Source organism: Crinia signifera, chromosome 12 (genome assembly GCF_055691185.1).
Source record: "Crinia signifera chromosome 12, ASM5569118v1, whole genome shotgun sequence".
NCBI classification, from domain to species: domain Eukaryota; kingdom Metazoa; phylum Chordata; class Amphibia; order Anura; family Myobatrachidae; genus Crinia; species Crinia signifera.
The window spans coordinates 47,357,948-47,380,036 of record NC_139228.1 but is presented as its reverse complement, the minus strand read 5'-3'; the positions used below and the strand labels follow the sequence as shown (position 1 = coordinate 47,380,036).

Sequence of the window (22,089 nt, the reverse complement as noted above, 5' to 3'; positions counted from 1 at the left end):
TGAAACACAGGTAGAACTATCTCCTGATTTAGATGGAAAGTAGAGACTACTTTAGGCAAAAACTGGGGCACCGTCTGAAGAACCGCCCTATCATCGTGAAATATCAGGAAGGAAGACTTGCATGACAATGCTCCCAACTCTGACACCCTCTTTGCTGATGCCACTGCCAACAAAAATACCAGTTTCCATGTGAGAAACTTAAGGTCCGCCGACCTTAATGGTTCAAAAGGTGCCTTCTGAAGGCATTCCAAAACCAGCGATAAGTCCCAAGGTGCTACTGGTTGTTTGTAGGGAGGTTTCAACCGAGACACCCCCTGTAGAAAAGTCTGAACTTCCGGCAATCCTTTTCTGGAAGTAGATGGACAAGGCCGAGATCTGCACCTTTAGGGATTGAAGGCTTAACCCAGAGGAAAAACCATCCTGCAAAAATTCCATCATTTTTGTCAATTTAAAACGTGATTTATGTGACTTCCGTCTCTCACACCATCGAATATAGGTCTGCCAGACCCTATAATAATTTGCCGAAGACACTGACTTTCTGGCTTTTATCATGGTGTTAACCACTGCCTCTGAGAATCCTTTATTCCTTAGAATGGCGGTCTCAACAGCCAGGCCGTCAAAATTAATCGAGCTGAATCCAGATGATTGAACAGTCCTTGTCTTAGAAGGTCTGGCCTCAGAGGTAGACGCCACGAGTCCACAGACAATCTCTGAAGCCTCGAGTACCAGGACCTCCTTGGCCAATCCGGGGCCACTAAGATCACCGGGATTGCCTGGGCCTGTATCCTTTTCAACACTCTCGCCAGCATTGGAACTGGCGGAAAAACGTACAGAAGATTCCCCTCCCAGGGAATAGTCATGGCATCCACATCATCTGCCAGTGGATCCCTTGTCCTGGCATAAAACCTGGGCACCTGATGGTTGAACCTGGATGCCATCAGGTCCACATCCAGAGTTCCCCACTTCAAGGTAATCTGATGAAATATTTGAGGATTTAGGCTCCATTCCCCTTCCTTCAGCTCCTCCCTGCTCAGGAAGTCGGCCTCTATATTCTCCACTCCTGGTATGAATATAGCTGATACTGCTGGAACATTCTGTTCCGCCCACAGGAGGATTCTGGACACCTCCCACATGGCCAGTTTGCTGCGTGTGCCTCCCTGGTGATTCAGATACGCCACAGCTGTGGCGTTGTCAGTCTGAATCCTTAAAGGGAGTCTCTGTAGCCTGTCTCCCGCCAGAGAAATCACCTTCCAGACAGCTCTCAGTTCCAAGATGTTGATCGGTAGAGCCGACTCCTCTGGAGTCCACAAGCCCTGCCGCCGCAGGTCCAAGACTACTGCCCCCCAGCCCCTGAGACTGGCGTCGGTAGTTACTACCAGCCAGCTCCAGGACTGCAGTGACCGACCCCACTGAATGGAATCCACGTCTGTCCACCATTTCAGAGAGGCTCGAGTTTCCGAAGACAGCACTATCTGTTCTGACTTCATGGTCTGTGTGTTTCCTGACCAAGCCGTCAAAATGTTCCACTGGAACACCCGAGAGTGGAACCTGGCAAACTGCAGCGTCTCGAACGACGCCACCATCTTCCCCAGCAGCTTGAGGCACCTCCACACTGATGTGCTCCGAGAGCTGAGAATCTCCTGGACTAAGGCAACCAGATCCCTGGCCTTTGCCTCCGGTAAAAATACCCGATGTAGATGGGTATCCAGAATGACTCCCAAGAATTGGAGTCTCTGTGACGGCACCAACTGAGACTTTTGTAAGTTTAAAAGCCAGCCGTGAGCCTGCAAAAAACTGATGGCTTCTGCCAATTGACTCTGCAACCTGTCTGCTGACTCTGCTTTGAACAGCAAGTCGTCCAAATAAGGTATCACTGTGATTCCCCTCAGCCGAAGCACAGCCGCCATTACAGACATTATTTTGGTGAATACCCTTGGTGCTGTGGCCAGACCAAAGGGCAACGCCTGGAACTGTAAATGCAGGTCTCCTATCGCAAACCTCAACAGAGCCTGATGTTCTGGGTGTATAGGGACATGAAGATACGCGTCCTGGACATCCATGGACGCCAAAAATTCTCCCTGGTCCAGGCTTAGCAGCACTGACCGTAGAGACTCCATTTTGAAATGGTCTACCCACAAATGGACATTTAGAGACTTTAAATTCAGTATCGGTCTGAAAGACCCGTCTGGTTTGGGCACCAGAAACAGAGTGGAATAAAAGCCTTTCTTTCACTCTGCCCTGGGAACCGGGATTACCACCCCCTTCTCTAACAGAGAGTGAGCTGCTCTTAAGAGAGCTGTACGGAGCCGAGCTTCCTTTGGTAAAGCCGTGGGAATAAATCTTCTCGGAGGAAGACCTTTGAAGGGAATTTTGTAGCCCTGGGCTATAATGTCTAAAACCCAGGAATCCTGGTCTAGAGAAGCCCATGCTTCCTTGAAATGTGATAGACAACCCCCCAGTTTTACCACTGCCGGGCAAATCCCCTGACAGTCATGCGGAGGGTTTGTCCTCTCCTTTGGTGACAGGCTTCTTGTGAAAGGAGCCAAATTTTGACTTCGGGGCCTTACCCCTGGAGGACTGAAACTTTCCCCTAAATGACTGTCCTCGAAAGGACACACCACCTCTAGGGGAGGGCCGAAAGGACGGCCTAAAAGCAGAAAATCTTGATGTCTGCTTTGCCGCGGGAGCAGGCAGGAAGGTACTCTTGCCACCCGTGGCCTGCTTAATAATCTCTTCTAATTCAGATCCAAATAATAGCTTTCCTTTAAAAGCTAATGTTTCTAAGGCCTTCTTAGACTCATTATCTGCCTCCCAGGCCTTAAGCCAGAGTACTCTCCTGGCATTGATAGATACTGTGGAAACATTTTGAGAGCTTCCTCTTCCGCTTCCAACACATACTCTGCGGCTGCCTTAAGCTTCTCCGCCAGCAGCAATACACCAGGATCAGCATGTAAAATGGTGCATAAATCATTAGCCCATTCAATCATGGCCTTAGAGACCCAGGCTGAAGCAATAGGAGGACGTAGGGTGAATCCCACCCCTTCAAATATAGCTTTGAGGTTACCCTCCAGCTTTTTGTCCACAGGATCCTTAAAAGCTGCGCCCCCTTGCACTGGTAATACAGTAGCCTTTGACAGACGCGCCACAGAAGCATCAACAACAGGCACTTTTTCCCAGAGCTCCGCATGAGACTCTGGCATGGGGTACAGACTTAGGAATCTCTTTGGCATCTGAAGCCTTTTATCAGGGGATTTCCAAGCCCCTTCCAACAATTCTTGTAAACCTTCATCAGAAGGAAAAGTAACAGCTTCCTTACGCTGCCGTTTAAATACACCTTTAGCAGGAGTTTTATCCTCCACTGAAAGTTTTAAAGCCTGTTTAACAGCTGTAATCAAATCCTCCACCCCTGCGGCTGAGGAATCTTCCGAATCATCACCCTGCTCCCAGGGGATGTCCGCATATGCTCCCTCCTCTTCATCTACCAATAAAGGCACCGAGTAAGACCTTTTAGGGGTCCCTACAGCATCAACATCAATTTTGTCTAGCAAGTCACTAAACCTGTTGATCCCCTTTGCAGTATCCTGCATAACCTGTATGAAGGCAGGATCTGCCTGGGTAAGAGGCAAGGAGCCAGAGGACTGCTGAGATGATGACATAGGTCTCTGAGATTCTACCAAGGCATCACTCTGTCTGTCCAGCAATTGCACTAAAACATTAACCGACCTGCCCAGGGCACTAGCCCACGCGGGTTCAATCTGCTCTGCCCTCTGGGGTTCACTCCCCATGGGTCTCACAGCAGCACAAGCAATACACAAGCCCCCCTTGGCCATCTGCTCAGGTATAAATTTTTGTGTACACACATTACAAGCGCTCAGTGTATTAAGGGCTCCCTCCCCCAAAACCACAGCTTGTTGCTCAGACATGATGTAAAGTAACCCACAGTGCATACAATGTACAACAGCGCTTATACAGAGTCAATGCACCCAGCCACTTATCTGTCTGTCGGTATCAGATGCGGGGAAACGATGCCCAGGAAATCCAAACACTCTGTCAGGATCTGTAAGCCAGCTCAGCTCCGCTGCAAGCGTTCCGAATGGTGCCAAAACAGAGTGAGGGAAGAGACCAAGTCCGTGCTGCTGCGGGGTCCGTGACTTTTGGCGCCAACCACCCCCAGACAGCCACTCCCTTGGTAGGATCTCCTGGTCCCCCTCGACTGGGGACCACTTGGAACATGCCTGTAACAACACTGCTGTCCTCTCATAACAGGAGCTCAGTGTGTAAGCTCCGCAGAAAATGGCCGCCGCCATCACGGAGCGCCTGTCCCCCATGATCCCCACCTAGCGTGAAGCCGGTTTCAGAGCGCTCCGGAGCCCAGGCAGCTTCTTAAAAGAAGCTGTAAGCGCTGCACAGGGAGGCCAGACAGCGTCTCCCCTGTGCACAGTGAGCTGACAGGACGCACTTCTGTCAGCTCCTGCTGCGCTAGCAGGGTGAGGATTCACTAATGAGAATCCTCACACTGTGCCTACCTAGCTAGAGTGAAAGTTAATAAAACAATAAAAATACCCTAACTACTCTAATTCTTCGGCTGCTCCCGTAGCCCTTTAGAATAGCACCCACTCCAGTGGGCACCTAACACGAACTGAAGAGTCCGGGATGCAGTAGGGGAGGAGCCTACCCTCTAAAAGCTTTAGGATAGGTGCCTGGCTCCTTCGGACCCTCCTACAGCCCAGTGTTGAGCTATGTCACCAGGACCATTGAAAGAGAAAATATAAAAGGTAACATAGTAATTTCTGTAAGATTTTAACAGTATGTAACAAACATTATGTTGTTTATCTTGTATATTTTATGGTTGAAAAAACTTTAATAAAAATCATAAAAAAAAAAAAAAAAAACCATGTTCTCAATTCCGGCGATACTCTCGATAATTGATGGCTTTGGTGCTGAATCAGGCTACAAAGTCAATTTAAATAAATCAGACATCATGCTATTGGGAAATTACTCATTTGATCCAACATCCTCCCCCATCTTACCAAAACTCAAAACCAAAACGACACAGTTAAAATACCTAGGGGTCCATATATTTAATAAAATCGAACATCTATATAAAATTAATTTTACCCCTACCATAAACAAACTAATCAATCTTATGAACACCTGGAACCTTCTTCCCCTATCGTTGATGGGTAGAGCATCAGCAGTCAAAACTGTGATATTCCCCATACTCTTCTATACGATTCAAATGCTCCCCACTGCTATTCAACGTACAGACCTTAAAAAAAATCACATCCGCAATATCTAAATTCCTATGGAAAGGACAGAGAGCCAAAATTTCATTATCAAAACTAACTCTTCCTAAACCTCAAGGTGGCCTTGGCGTACCAGATTTTAATCTATACACTAAATCTTTATTTTTTAGATACATGGGAGACTGGCTGCTAGAAAAATCCACACACACAGATATTGCCTTAGACCATGCAGTTTTTGATCCCTACTCCCCCTCTGCATTGCTACATATGAAACCCTCCACTATCCCGAAAGATATATATTCAAATGTGTTATTCAAAGACACTTACAACATCTGGGTAGGCCTGAATAAACAACTTAAACAAGACTATCACTCCTCTCCATATTTACCTCTATGGGGAAACCCTGGCTTCAGCCCATCGTTAACTAATCCTACATTCAAGATTTGGCAAATGGCGGGTATTGATAAGGCAAGCAAAGTTTTCGATCCAGGGGGTCACATCCTATCATATGCTGACCTACAAAGGAAATATACACTCCCCAACAAAACCTTTTACCTATATCTTCAGGTTAGACATTATGTCCACACCCTCAATGTGGATTCCCTGATGGGCAAGAAGACACATATCATTCCTACTCTCCTCCAGCTACGGAGGTCCAAAGATTACAAACTAAAACACCTTTACCCCTTCCTAATAGAAGCAAATAATAATTACCCTCCCCTCCTACAAGAATTCTATACAAAATGGAAGGCTGACATTCCTGAGCCAGCCAAAATCACTTTAACTACAATAGAACACTATGGTAAATATCTTCGACATCTGAATTTGGCTTATCTACAGGAAACCCACCTAAGATTCCTTCATAGATCTTATATTGCCCCAGCACAACGCAAATACATGTCCACGGTAGACCCAGATTCAGGCAACTGCATCAAATGCAAAATGGCAAACGCTAAATATTTTCACTGCTTCTGGGATTGCTCTAAAGTGCGGAGATTTTGGGCAAAGGTTATTAATTATGTTAACCAAATATTAGGAATATCTGTATTACCCACCCCCGAAGTATGCCTCCTTTACGAAATCGACACCACGTGTCTAACCCCTCACCCGTCTAAATGTATCCCCTTTCGGATATTAACATTAACTTTGGCGAAAAAACTGGTCCTGGTTCATTGGACCAAGAGATCAGCCCCCCTCCATACAAGAGTTGACAACAAAACTATTGCAAATTTTATACTTAAAATCCCTGATGACTAATGATGCATCATCAATAAAATCGTTTCATAACAAATGGGATGCCTTCATTCACTCCATGGATAAGCAATCACAGAATACCATCCAAAGCTTTTTTGGGAGACAGGAGTGGCTGAGGGCATGCCCATATCTTAAAATCACATCCCCAATTCCAGACTAAGAAGTTCTGGGGAAGAGAGAGGGAAAAAAAACAAAAACAAAAAAACCCCCCAAGAGATAATACTCACTCTCTTACCAATCACTGTTTCAAGCCGCCAAGCATAAAGATCCAGACCTCCTGCGTATACTAGTGCGCTTTCATTATCTTTAGGCTTCTGTTGTATGTCTACTTTCTAACTGAATTTGTATCGCTCTTAGATATGTTAGAATGTAAACTGAAGTGAAAACTTGATCCATAGCTGACCTCCCCCCCCTTATCCCTCCTCCTCATGTGTGTGTCTATAGTCCGATTACTACGGTTAATGTTTATCATATGTCTATCTAGACCGACACTTGTTGCTTAATCACTGCAAAATGTAACATGTAATATTCATGACAAGTAAAGACATTTCTTTATGTATGTTTAATGTTTATTGAAAAATTACCAATAAAAAGACTATAAAAAAAAATAAAAAAATAAAAGAATTGTAATATAAAAATATAATAATCTTACCTATAGGATGATATTTCCTATGGATTATTCCACCAAGTCCGTTGACATACTACAAAAAGCTAAGTCTATATGGCCAGTGGTCAGTAATGACTCTTCCCTGACTATGCTTAAAAATAAGACCATTATGCCAGGTTATCGAAGAGGCAAAAATATTAAACAGTGGGTAGTCCATAATATCTCGTCCTTTAAAAGCAATCATACTCCTCATTTTCTTACTAGAAAACAAGGCAACTATAAATGTTTGGGCTGCACTACGTGCAATGACCCTGAACCTGGAGATTCTTTTTCCCACCCCAGATCGGGTAAAAAAATATTGTATCCACTCTCCGCTCTTGTTCCAGTACACATGCGGTGTATTACATCAAATGCCAGTGTGGTAAATTGTATGTGGGGAAGACCATTCGGTCTTTTAAAGAGCGAATGGCCTTACACCGTTCTAACATCAGAAAAGCCTTGTTATGATCATTCACCATGCAATGAACAGCCTGTAGCTAGGCATTGCATCCGAATGAATCATTCCATTGCCTCTTTAAAATGTAAAATGATAGATTGGGTTCCCCCTTCTATTAGAGGTGGCGATCGTAACAAGGTTTTGTTACAAAGGGAAGCACGTTGGATTGATTGGTTACAGACAGTTGCCCCCTTTGGGCTAAATTAGAAGCAAAGTTTACTGTATATTGTTTCCTGTAAAATATAAAAATGTAGATACATTTATTTTATGTAACCCTAAATGGGTTTCCCGACTGTATCAGCTGCACAAATATTGAGCATATATAGCTAGTTTTTATTGTGTATTGTGGTATGTCACAGGACTGCCATCACTGCCATGACCTCACCCTCTCCCTCCTCCCCTCCTACATATACACTCCCCTCTTTCCCACCCCTGTCCTCATTTTACCCCACCACTGCCGCTGAAGTCCATTCTATCCTTCAATCCGCTTCTCCCTCCACCTGCCCGCTCGATCCTATCCCCTCCAATATTATCCGTCGTCTCAGTCAGCCGGTCTGCTGTCACCTGGCTCACCTCCTTAATCTTTCCCTATCCTCTGGGATCTTCCCCTCCTCCTTCAAACACGCTCTTGTCTCCCCAATTCTCAAGAAATCAAATCTGGACCCCAACTCTCCGTCCAACTACAGGCCCATCTCCCTTTTGCCTCCAATTTCCTAGAACGTCTGGCCTATAATCGTCTCCTAAGCCACCTTACTTACTCCATTCTAGACTCCCTCCAATCCGGGTTCCGCCCTTTACATTCCACTGAAACTGCCCTGACCAAAGTCACTAACGATCTACTATCGCTAAATCCAAAGGCCTCTTTGCTATCCTCATCCAGCTTGATCTGTCGGCTGCCTTTGACACTGTTGACCACCCTCTCCTGCTCAACACCCTCCGCTCCTTTGGCATCACTGGCATGGTATTCTCCTGGTTCACCTCATACCTCTCCGAACGCTCCTTCTCCGTCTCCACTCCGAGCTCCTCCTCTCCTACTACCCCGCAGTCAGCCGGTGTTCACCAAGGGTCAGTCCTTGGCCCTGTCCTCTTCTCCCTCTACACCACCTCTCTGGGCAACCTCATCAGCTTCTATGGCTTCCATTACCACCTTTATGCTGATGATACCCTAATCTATCTCTCCTCCCCCGACCCATTCCCATCACTCCTGTCCAAGGTCTACAAATGCCTCACGGCCATCTCAGCCTGGATGACCCAACGCTTCCTGAAACTAAACATGGCTAAAACTGAACTTCTAATCTTCCATCCCACGAACATCCCCTCTTCGTCAACTTTCTCCATCAGCATTGGTGAAACCGAGATCACCTCCACCGACCAAACGTGCTGCCTCAATGTCATCATTGAATCATCCCTCTTTCACCCCCCACATTCGTGCTCTCTCACAGTCTTGCCGCTTTCACCTCCCAACATCTCGCGCATCAGACCATTCCTCTCCACTGACGCGACCAAAATTCTCATTCACTCTCTTGTCATCTTCCGCCTTGACTACTGCAATATCCTTCTCTCTGGGCTACCTCTCGCCCCTATCCAATCCATTCTTAATGATGCTGCTAGGCTCATCTTCCTCTCCCGCCGCTCCATCTCTACCTCCCCCCTCTGTCTATCTCTTCACTGGCTCCCCATTCCTTTGCGGGTTCTCTTTAAACTCCTCACCACCACATACAAGGCTCTCTCCTCCTCCACTGCTCCTTACCTCTCTTCACTGATCTCTATCCACACTCCCTCCCGTCCTCTTCGCTCCGCCACAGACTGACCTCTCACCTAATAGCCTCCTCCCACTCCCATGTCCAAGACTTCTCTTGCGCTGCCCCCCCCCCCCCACCTGCACTGGAACAACCTCCCGCCACCCATCAGGCTTTCTGATTCCCTTACCTCCTTCAATCGTTCCCTCAAAACCCACTTCTTCCGACTGGCCTATCCCTCCTCCTAACCTCTTTTGCTCCTCCTATCCTGCCTACCCTACCCCTCCATCCGTTCCTACTTATCCTATTGTTTTGCGTTCCTCCACCCACCTCTTTTACGTCTGTTAACTCTTATGAGTAGGGCCCTCCTTCCTCACATACCCACCCTACCTCTTTACCTCACCAGTGCTCCTGCCCTGTTCTTCCTTCCTCTACTTCATCTTCAGTCTCCTCAACAATTTTGACACCTACTTCAGAACTGATGCTGATTTTAGTTCTACCAGCTATACCCCTATTTATGCTGTATTTTATCAACACACCCTGTACGTTACCTTGTAATTTGTTTTTTGTTTGCTATGTACGGCGCTGCGGACACTTTGTGGCGCCTTATAAAGAAATGTACTACTAATACTACTACTACATTTCCCCGACAGTTCCCATGGTTATTATTTGTTTATGCTTCCTGACACGCCCCAAGGGGTGTCTGTCAAGATGCTGGTGCGGGACACGCACCTCAGTGACGTCATCACAACTCACTGTTTTTTTTATTGTCAAAAAATGTTTGTTTAAATAAACTTTATTGTTTCAATCAACTTTATGTTTGTTACAGTCCCCCCGGGGGTGCTGGGCACTCTGATGCCGGTGATACGTAATTTCTGGTCTGCAATCCGGAAGTCGCAGGGAGTCTCAGACGGAGCACTGGACGCCGGTGGGTGTGCTGATTCATTTGATATATGTACACTCTTATAAATTTGTTTTGTTGGTTGCACTCTATTAAGTGTCCTGAAGACGAGCTGAGTCTGGAAACGCTGTTGACAAGAAACACTGTTTTTTTTCCAACACAAGTCCCGGAGTGACGTTTTTCTTTTGCTGCTATTTACACAATGGGGTTGTTACCCCCTGGAACGGGCACCTGGGCAATTCTTCATTTGCTAGCCTGGCAGTTGGGCAGTGCCGGAGGTCTCAATTAGAAGGCTTTAAAACACCAATGTGTTTCAAACTTTAAAAGTTCTTCCTCCGGGTGTAGATTCTACACACGGAGGAAGAACTTTTAAAGTTTGAAACGCGTTGATGTTTTAAAGACTTCTAATTGGGACCTCCACTTTTCTGTCCTTGTTGCCATCTGTGGATGGACTGTATCCTGCTTTTTTCATTTCGGGTGAGGGAGCAAAGACACCGCTTTTGAGAGTGTGAGGTCTACATTTTAAAAACAAATAAACCTGTTTGTTTACCATTGGAGTGGCTACACGTGGTCTGTTGGATTACGCAATAAAGATACCTTTTGATGAAAATAGGGATCATTCCCTAGTTGAGGGACCTCATACAGACAATGATGAGCTGAGACCGTGATCAGCTAGTGCTAACAGTTTCAGAACTTTAATTCCTTCGTCAGAGTATAAAAAAGCAAACAATGAACTTACCAAAATAAGCTCCTTAACACCAACACCTGTGCAGCAGCAGTTCCCATGCTCCCCAGCACCGACGAGTGGGGGTGACGTCATCGCCAGTGTGCCCCGCAGCAGCCAGAGCGGGTTGTCATGGTAACCTGCATAAACAAATAGAGAGAGTGAGATCAGAGGAGAAAGACGCACAGTGAAAACGTCTCCAGATGTCGGCAAGTTGCACAGCGGACACAACGGGAAATGTCACTTTTGACAAGATAGTCCGGAAGGTTACGGCCCCTCTTGTAATCTCCTGGACTATATTGTCAAAGTGAAATTTCCCGTATACAACAAACTGGTAATTTCCTTACCAGAAAACCAGGCAACTACCGTTGTGTCAGCTGTGCAACTTGCCGACATCTGGAGACTGGAGCGTCATTCAAACACCCACAATCGGGTAGTTCGATAAAAAATAAACAAGTGCTGCTGTGCAGCAGTAGGTTTGTGATCTATGCTATCGATGTCCTTGTGGTTTACTATATGTCGGCAAGACATCTAGGACATTCAAAGAACGGATGGCTGCTCACTGCTCTTCAATAAAAATAGCTTTAGAAGTAGCGATATCTGATCAACCCGTTGCCTGGCATTTCAAGGACCACAAGCATCCCTTGCCCACATTGCATTATTGGATGGTTGAACATGTGCCTTTTCTCACCAGAGGCGGTGATAGACACAAGCTACTGTTACAGCAGGAAGCTTTCTGGATCTTCCACCTCAATACCATTGCCCCTTCTGGGCTTAAAAAATATTTGACACTTATTTGCTTCTTGTAAACTTACCATGATTCCTTTCAATATCAGATTTTTCATGCCTTCGGCCCATCGTGCTATGTCTTATTTGATATCATCTGACCCATTGTTTATTACTGTAGTTGTCTCATATGATATCTGTATTTCAACATATTGTGCATTATTGATACTTTTCCCATTTGCATATTCTCAATTGATCTATATATATATATATATATATATATATATATATATATATAGCCAACCACGAGTGCTGCGTGCACTCCCACGGACTCCCGAAAGTAAAACTCAGACACAGTGAACTGAAGTGCTGACGTTTCGGGATTTAATTCCCGTTTTCAAAGCAAACAAGCGGTGCAAGACAAATAAGAGGTTGAATACACTCACCTATATAGCTGAGAGAGGAGTCGCCCAGTTCTCCAGACGCCGTCCATCGCCGCCCCCAGTCCCAGCTCAGGTGACCCGGAAGTGCGTTGCTGCGTAGACCCGTCTCTCGGCGACGTCATGGCAGCGTCCCTAGCAACCTAGACGTCCGCCCGGCTGGTTCTCTGGGTACGGCGCATAGTCTCGGCGTCCTTGTTGTCATGGCGACATAACACTGCAAAACATACACAAATATTAAAGATCGTGCAAAAGTGTATCATAAATAGAATGAATAAGCTGTGTGAAAAAACAAAATATACAAAATATTAATGTAGCAAAAATGATGAGAATCAAAATAGACAAATAATGTAGATAAAATCAGACGGACTAAAGAAGAAAGGAAGAGACAAAAGGGTACATGGCGCAGACTATAGGAACACGTTGAATGAGATCTGCTCATTCAACCCTCTGGGGGTAATAGTGTCCAATTCATGGATCCATTTGGTCTCCAATTGCAACAGTTTCTTCCCTCTATCACCTCCTTCAGGCACCTGGTCAATAATCATATGACGAAGCATAGCCAGGCTGTGTCTCTCTGTCAGAAAATGTTTAGCCACCGGTTGGTCACTGTTCTTCTTCTCGTAGGCCTTTTTTATGGCCGACCGGTGTAGGGCCATCCTGGTCTTAAATGTCCTGATCGTCTTGCCCACATAACAGAGGCCGCATGGGCATTTTATGAGATACACCACGTGTGTACTGGTGCATGTCAAAGGAGTGCGGATGGAATATCTTCTCCCAGAGTGAGGGTGGAAGAACCATTTGCCAGCTGTCGTGTAGCTACATGTAGTGCAGCCCACGCATTTATAGCAGCCACCAGGTTTAGTACGAGTGAGAGGTTTACTTCTCTTGGTAATGTCCATCTTTACCAGCATGTCTCTGAGATTTTGTCCTCTGGTGTAGCAGGGCATAATTTGAGTATGCTTGAGTTTTTGTAGATCCTTATCACGTTGGACCATTGGCCAGAGCATCTTAGAAGTGTTGCGGATTGTGGCATCAGCCGAATTATAGCTGCGCACCCAGTGGATCTTATCTTTTTTCTTGGTTCATGTCCTACACACAGAGGATCTGTTACCTGGACAAGGCACCCACCACCCTGTTCTTTCCGCACCTACCTTCAGTGGGAGAGAAATTTCACGGCATCCACTAACGTGCAGATAAGTGTATACCCTTGCTGTTTCCCCAACAAAGGGGACAGAAAGTACAGCAAGTGACTTTTAATTCACCAGCACTTTGGTTCACGGTCTCCGCACCATGACGGAACCAGAGAGTGATGGGAGAGACCCGAGGGCTCACAGCAGAATTGACCTTCCCCTTGGAGAGAGACTGAGGTTCTCCGACAGCGAAACAGAGTCAGTTTTGTTTAAGGAGAGATTGGCGGATGTACTGGGAGAACTATCGGTGGAGGATATCTACAATGGGCTGTTTAAAATCAGGAAGAGAGAAATTGACTTTCTCATGCATGGAGTGACGTTATCCGAATACATTCGTGAAAGAAAAATACCCAGGGGGTTCCGAGTCAGGAACACCCCAACCATCGGGAGATTTAATAATGAGTTTTGTCGTCGCTGGGTAGCAATACTCAATAACTGCTCCTTCGACCTCATGACTCTGGTAGTTGAAGAGTCAGCCAAAGAAATGGCTGCAGCTAAAGATAAGTGCAAAGAGTATGAGGCTAAATACAAGGACAAACTCATTGCAGACAAATCTGCCGATTGGGTGGATAAACTCGAGAAACAACTCTCCACATACAAGAAAGAACTGACGCTGTTCAAACAAAAGAAGTTTGAAACAGTGAATCGAGATTATGCTGAAGCCAATGTCTATACATGGCTGACAGGCACTCATGCCAATAGACCTCCTGCTCGCCCTAAGAAATATACTACTAGGAGAAATCGTAATTATGATACCTCCAGCGACTCACAGTCATCTGCTCAAGAAGGCTCCTCCACCAAATCTTCTAACTCCAAGAAACCCCCTTTAGGGGTGAGGACCCGCGCAACGCGCGGGGGGCCAACAGACCCAGCAGAAGAGGTGGGCAACACAAACGTAACAACCACCAAAAAGAAAGGCAGGAAGTAAATGCCATCTTTAACCTTACTGACATCGAGTTATCGGCTGCGGAAAAATCAGTGTTAAACCGAGGGATGTCATTTGTTCCTACCAACAAATTCAGAGACCTACAATGGCATATTGAAACCACCAGATTACATCGCCAGCTCAAATTACGCGACTTCTTCAAAGATAAAGATTCAAGTATGAACTTGACAACTAATCAATACTCTAAATTCAAAAAGAAATCGCAATTTGATCCAATATCCACCAATACTTCAATCACCAGTTTCATCAAAACCCTCAACTACCATGTCCCCACCTCTCAGTCCCCCCTTCAACATTCCAATCTGTCTGGGCAAGAATGGCAGGCGATCAAACATTTAAAGTCGCTGAATGAAGTGATGATACTGCCGGCGGATAAGGGCGGCGGCATCGTACTCCAAACTTTACAGGACTACAAACGTGAGGTTTACTCTCAACTTATTAATTCTGAAGTTTACCAACGCCTCAAATTCAATCCCACCCAGAAATTTAAAGCTGAGCTAGACATCATTGTGGATCGAGCGGTCAGCCATAGAATCATCACCATCGAAGTGGCAGAATACCTGAAAACAGAATTCCCTGTGGTACCCATAATATACTGTTTACCTAAGATACACAAACATCCTACTAGACCACCAGGGAGGCCTATCATCTCGGCCAGAGAATCTCTATTCAGTAAACCAGCGTTATTTTTAGACCACTTCATTCAACCTTGTGTGCAGACCCAATCCACGTATCTACAAGACACCACTGATCTCTTGCTCAAATTGGATCTGCTTAGGGACATACCCACGGGCACCTGGTTATGTGTATTGGACATTACCAGCCTCTACACGAGCATACCCCACCCTGAGGGTCTTGCGGCCATGCGCAGGATGATGGAGTGTACACACATACCAGGGTCCACAGACTGATTTTATGATGCAACTGTTGGAACTCATCCTATATCGAAATTATTTCCTGTTCGATGGCGAGTTCTTCCTGCAGCGTACGGGGTGTGCGATGGGTTCTCCTGTCGCACCCTCGTACGCGAATGTACAGATGGGTCTGTTCCCATCCTTGCAGGGGATGGCGCTGGCGTCGCCAGCCGCCATCCCCCGCCAGCGCCATGGCGATCGTGAGAAGGGGGCGCGCGCGCCCCCTTCCGACGGCGCTTCCAAACGTTTCCCCGGGTCCCCGCCGGCTTGCCGGCGGTAACCCGGGGTCCCCGCCGCCTGCCCGCATCCACCCTAACCCCCCCCTAACCCCGTCCGTCTCCCTGAGGCGGAGACGGACAGGGTTTCCGCCACGCTAGCGACGGAGACTGAGACGCGCGTGCGCGTGAGACGCACGCGCGTCTCAGTCTCCTCGCTGGCGAGGCTGCTGGCGGGTCGCCAGCGCGTACGTTCTGGCGACCCGCCAGCAAGGATGTGCATAGGCACATACTGTATACATGCATGTCATCGAACAGGAGTTATTCTTTACCTCAGAAAGCAAGGACAAGCTGCTATTCTTCTGCCGGTACATAGATGACGTCCTGCTCCTGTGGCAAGGGACAGAATCGTCATTCAGAGAACTGATGGAGAAGATCAACATCCTTGATTGTCCCATTAAGTTTACCTTTCATATGAGTTTAAAGGAGGTACAATACCTAGATGTGCGCATCTACTTCAAAGATGGAAAACTTGAAACCGACTTATACCAAAAACCTACTGACCGCAACACCATTCTTGCGGCAGATAGCCACCATCCCAAAAGCACCAAAAGGAGCCTACCATACTCGCAATTATTGCGAGTTAAAAGAATTACGAGTGAAACTGAGAATCTCCAAGACAACCTGGAGAAAATGGCCTCTAGATTCAGAGACAGAGGGTACTCACAGGATCTGATCCAGCAAGCCCTAGAAAAAGTAGAACAAGTTCCCAGAGACAAGTTGTTGATAAAAAAACCTATAAATCCGGATGACAAGAAAAAAGATAAGATCCACTGGGTGCGCAGCTATAATTCGGCTGATGCCACAATCCGCAACACTTCTAAGATGCTCTGGCCAATGGTCCAACGTGATAAGGATCTACAAAAACTCAAGCATACTCAAATTATGCCCTGCTACACCAGAGGACAAAATCTCAGAGACATGCTGGTAAAGATGGACATTACCAAGAGAAGTAAACCTCTCACTCGTACTAAACCTGGTGGCTGCTATAAATGCGTGGGCTGCACTACATGTAGCTACACGACAGCTGGCAAATGGTTCTTCCACCCTCACTCTGGGAGAAGATATTCCATCCGCACTCCTTTGACATGCACCAGTACACACGTGGTGTATCTCATAAAATGCCCATGCGGCCTCTGTTATGTGGGCAAGACGATCAGGACATTTAAGACCAGGATGGCCCTACACCGGTCGGCCATAAAAAAGGCCTACGAGAAGAACAACAGTGACCAACCGGTGGCTAAACATTTTCTGACAGAGAGACACAGCCTGGCTATGCTTCGTCATATGATTATTGACCAGGTGCCTGAAGACATCCGTGGAGGTGATAGAGGGAAGAAACTGTTGCAATTGGAGACCAAGACACTATTACCCCCAGAGGGTTGAATGAGCAGATCTCATTCAACGTGTTCCTATAGTCTGCGCCATGTACCCTTTTGTCTCTTCCTTTCTTCTTTAGTCCGTCTGATTTTATCTACATTATTTGTCTATTTTGATTCTCATCATTTTTGCTACATTAATATTTTGTATATTTTGTTTTTTCACACAGCTTATTCATTCTATTTATGATACACTTTTGCACGATCTTTAATATTTGTGTATGTTTTGCAGTGTTATGTCGCCATGACAACAAGGACGCCGAGACTATGCGCCGTACCCAGAGAACTAGCCGAGCGGACGTCTAGGTTGCTAGGGACGCTGCCATGACGTCGCCGAGAGACGCACTTCCGGGTCACCTGAGCGGGGACTGGGGGCGGCGATGGACGGCGTCTGGAGAACTGGGCGACTCCTCTCTCAGCTATATAGGTGAGTGTATTCACCTTCTTATTTGTCTTGCACCGCTTGTTTGCTTTGAAAACGGGAATTAAATCCCGAAACGTCAGCACTTCAGTTCACTGTGTCTGAGTTTTACTTTCGGGAGTCCGTGGGAGTGCACGCAGCACTCGTGGTTGGCTGTATGCTCTTTTTTCTGCGAGCACCCGGCAGTTGTTTGGGAGATTTTGGAGTGCCGGTCCCTGGAGAGGCTATATATATATATATATATATATATATATATATATATATATATATATATAAAACAAACAATGTGGTCAGGAATTGCGCTTAGAGTAGGTCTTTCGACCAGCTGCACCTCTGGAACGACTCTCCTGTTAGTGAGAGACAGAAGATAGAATGCACAAAAAAGGGGGTGTCCAGAGTGCGCTCAAATGGTACCACCTAGCCAGAAAGGGTAAATAGTCCCAAATTGGTGTGATCCTGCAGGTCACTTATATTCAGACGGAGTATTCGTATACTTCAAAATAATACCAAATACCTCGAATGTAAAAAGCAGTTCTTTATTGGAAGCCCAGGCTTTATTGGAGCCCTCTGACGAAGTCGATGACGAAACGCGTTGGGGCGTGGCCTAGCGTCTTCTCTGACCAAGAACTTTGAACCTGTGGGGTGTGAGACCGCAACCGCTGCTGCTGTGGATGCCACAATTGAGTGTAACCTCTCCTACAAACTACTGCTGGGAAAAGCAGTTTATGCGATTCTACTGCGGCGATTAGTGCCGCTTGTTGTGGTACGTGACACCCGCTACCTGTTTTATCTTCTGTGTACCCTTCAATAAATTGTTTAAAATTGATTCATGCACTATAGTGCGCTTGCTCTTATCGTTTCTTTTGTAGATATATATATATATATATATATAGTTACATAGTAGTATTTTCAAGAAGAGAGAAAAAGAAACTCGGGTGGGGTGCACTTTAGGTCCCCCAACTAAAGCTATTCTGTTAGATTACATTATTGATATTTTTTAACTTTTTTTATGATTTTATCTGCTGTTCCCAATTAATTGTAAGTTTTTGTGTTCTTACTTTTTATTTTATTTTATATTTTTTTTATGTATTTTTTTAATTAATTAAAGAAAAATTGGTTGAAAATTTCTGAGTGTGAATTTTATTTAAAACCAATAAAATATATGGCTGTGTGAAGATAAATTTTTTGCAAGAACCCAGCGATTTTACAAAGTTGATTATACAGACACTGGTATATCCAATTAGGGCAACCCTGTTTGATATTTATCGATATTATTTCGATGAAGAAAAGTTGACCATCATATAACCCTATCAACAATACACCATAGATGTATCAATTAGATAATTTTTCATCCATCGATATAATATCGATAAATATCGAACAGGGTTGCCCTAATTGGATATACCAGTGTCTGTATAACCAACTTTGTAAAATCGCAGGGTTCTTGCAAAAAAATTCTCTTCACACAGCCATATATTTTATTGGTTTTAAATAAAATTCACACTCAGAAATTTTCAACCAATTTTTCTTTTCTTTTCAAATCTATTTATTGTCATTTTCAGCATTACAACTGCGAGTAACAGTCAAAAAGAACAAATAGCAGAACAGTAATCAAGTTAACATTCACGACAGTAAGTGACATATGAATATTCGCGTAGCACTGTCTCTCAGATCGATCAATGATCTGCAAGTTCGGTATGCAATGAGGATACTGTCCGCATATGGTTCACATTGTTAAAAGAACAGCTGTAATACATATATAACAACAGGGGGGGGATATTGTGGGGGGGGGAGGTATAGGGAGAAATAGTAGGGAAGGGGGGGAGGGGTGATCTATATTACCCTTTTTTTGTAAAGAAGGTTATCTAGGCGTGCTCAGGGGTCCATGTCTCTAACAGGTCTCGTAGTGAGGACAGTGCAGGTCGCAACTTCAGCTCTCAAACTCTAAGGGGTAATGGTATTGTTGTTGGGGTCCGCCAGCTGGCCCCATCTTTCTAGCAGCTTTGAAGGAGCAGAGGCATGAAAATATTTATCATAGTTACGGATGTGCATCAGCATTTGGATCAATTCAGTTAAATGGGGGGGGGTTCCTGCATAGCCAGTGTTTCATGATGAGTTTTTTGGCCACTGTGACCAGTAGTGTCAGAAAGGGAATTGCTTTTTGTTGTTGTTTATTCAGTTCCCATATATCAAAGTTGGCAAACAATAGGGGGAAGGGATGCATAGTCGCCTTGATGTCCAGTGTGGTACTGATGTATTTATTGTCTTATGCCAGAATTTCTTTATTTTTCCACAGGTCCACAGATTATGGAATAGTGTTGCAGAGGCTAGACCGAACTTCAAACAGCCCGGATCATCTGGGACGAAGTGAATGCGATGCGCCGGAGAGATATATTCCCTATGAATTATTTTCATGTGTGTTTCCTGTAGCATGGAGGATCGCAGTATATGTAAAGTATTATTTATGTATTTAAATAATATATCACTGGACGATAATAAAGGAATGTCCCTAATCCATTGTGTCCTGGATTGTTCTTGTAACGCAGGTATTTTGGGTCTAAGGAGTTCATTGTATATCATCCTGACTTTAAAGCGACCACTATTGAATTTGGTTACAATGCTTTGTAGTTTGGTTGCATTTTGCAGATCTGGTGTGTCGGGGGGTTGCGATGCTATGTAATGCAGTAACTGCATTATGGGAAATATACTTAGTGCATTCAAGTTGTAATTTGATTTTATTGTACTGTAACTAAGTACTCGGCCACCTGGATCGAATACTTGTGATATGAGTTTTAGACCTTTCTGGTACACCTGTTGGAATGCTGGGTTTTGAATTCTGGGGGAAAACATTGGGTTCCCCCATATTGGTAACCATTGTGTTCTTACTGGGGATATTTTAAGGGTTTTGCATGTGGACCACCAAGCGGCATACGTGTCTTTGAAGAAGAGATGGCTGAAGATATGTTTTGGGATGTGTGTCTTAGGTGTGTGAAGTAATGCCCCCGGCGACTAGTTTAGTCTGTGTACAGAGAATTTGTTTGATTCCAATAACCAATCCATGGCGTAACTAGTCCGAAGAGCTTTGGAATATAATGGTACATTTGGGGGTGCTAGACCCCCTTCCGCTTTAGGCATTTGAAGTTTAGATAGTGCTATGCTACGTTTACCCGATTTCCAAATAAATTTGGTCATATTTGCATAAAGAATATGATATCAGCTGTGGTAAGTTTAATGGGAAGCAGTTGCAGTAAGTATGTTATTCTTGGGAGTATAATTGTTTTTACTACTTCCACCCTGCCCAGAAGCGAAAGAGGGAGATTGTGCCATGATTCCATTGTTTGTTTTGCCTTAGTAATGGCCGGGGAGAAATTTATTTTATAGAGATTAGTTTTGTTTGGTATTTGTATTCCGAGGTATTTGATGTACCTTGGTTTCAGTTTGACAGTTTGTAGAATTGGGGAGAACGGGAAAGCAGGAGCGATGCCGCGTAGCATTAGAAGTTCTGACTTACTTACATTAATTTTGTAGCCAGAGAAGCTGCCAAAATGCTGTATTATTTGCATACAGTAGCTATTGGGATGGAGTGCTCTGGGTGTGAGAAGAATAGCAGCCTATCATCTGCAAATAGAGCGACCCTTAGGTCCACATTTCCCACCTGGATACCTTGGTAAAGTGGCGACTCTCTCAGAGTGACCGCTAGGGGCTCCAGGGCCAATGCAAAAAGGCCATGGGGCACCCCTGTCTCGTACCTGTATTATAGGAAATGGGTCTGATATACTTCCATTGCAGATTATCCTAGAGGAGGAACCTGAGTATAGAATTTTTAGCCAGGTAACAAACACAGTTGGGAAGCCAAATTTCTCCAGTGTATGGAATAGGTGATCCCAGTGCACCATGTCGAAAGCCTTCTTAGCGTCCAGCGATAGGATTGCCCTTGGCTTCTCCGACACAGCACACTGGGAGTCACAAATCACTGCCAGTACTCGTCTAATGTTTGTTACAGGTTGTCTACCCATAACGAACCCCGTCTGGTCATTGTGTACTAGCAAGGGGATAATTAGCTTTAGTCGTTCTGCTAAGATTTTTGTCAGTAATTTGTAATCAAGGTTGAGTAATGATATTGGTCTTTAAGAGGCTGGGTCTGAGAGGTCTCTTCCAGATTTTGGTAGTACTCGTATGTTTGACATATTAAAGCTTGGGGGAATGGCCTTGGCATGTAAGATAGTTAAAAACTGCAACCAGGCAGGGTTATGTTGCAATAATTTGTAGTATTCTGATACGAATCCATCTGGGCCGGGAGCTTTGTTTGGTTTTAGTTTGGAGATGGCCTCTGTCACTTCTTGATGTGTAATGTCTTTGGCTAAAGGCACGCTGTGTACTTCAGGAAGTTGTGGCAGTGCCAAATTTTCCCAGAATGTGGAAGTTTCGGCGGGATCGGAGTTAGGTTGAGAATAAAGGTGCTATAATAGTCATTTAGGACCTGGGCTATCTCTACATCTGATTTTGTTTTGGTAAGATCAGGTTTTTTCAGGGGGTGGATAGTGGACGGGGTACGTTGTCCCTTCAGTAGGTTTGATAATAGCTTTCCGGATTTGTTCCCATACTTGTTAAATCTAAAGTATTTTTTAAAAGAGTACCATGCCTCCATTTTTGCGAGTAGTGCTTCATATTTATTTCGGGCTTGTATATATTGCATTTTGTTTGGTTGGGTCGGGTGTATTTTAAATTGTTGGAATGATTCCGTTAGGCATTGTTGGGCTTCTATATATTTTTTGGTTGTGTTTCGCCTCTGGGAGGTAGAGAATGATGCCTCTTATGGTGGCCTTGG

General features: G+C 45.1%; 1 protein-coding gene across 1 annotated transcript in view; it reads right to left on the bottom strand.

Moving 5' to 3' along the window:
• Positions 1-22,089, bottom strand: part of LOC146049537 (uncharacterized) — a 160,182-nt gene that overhangs the window by 90,595 nt on the left and 47,498 nt on the right. Inside the window, exon 3 of the mRNA XM_083166070.1 lies at positions 10,983-11,107. The gene's annotated coding sequence lies outside the window, so the exon portion shown is untranslated. The remainder of the gene's footprint in view (positions 1-10,982; positions 11,108-22,089) is intronic.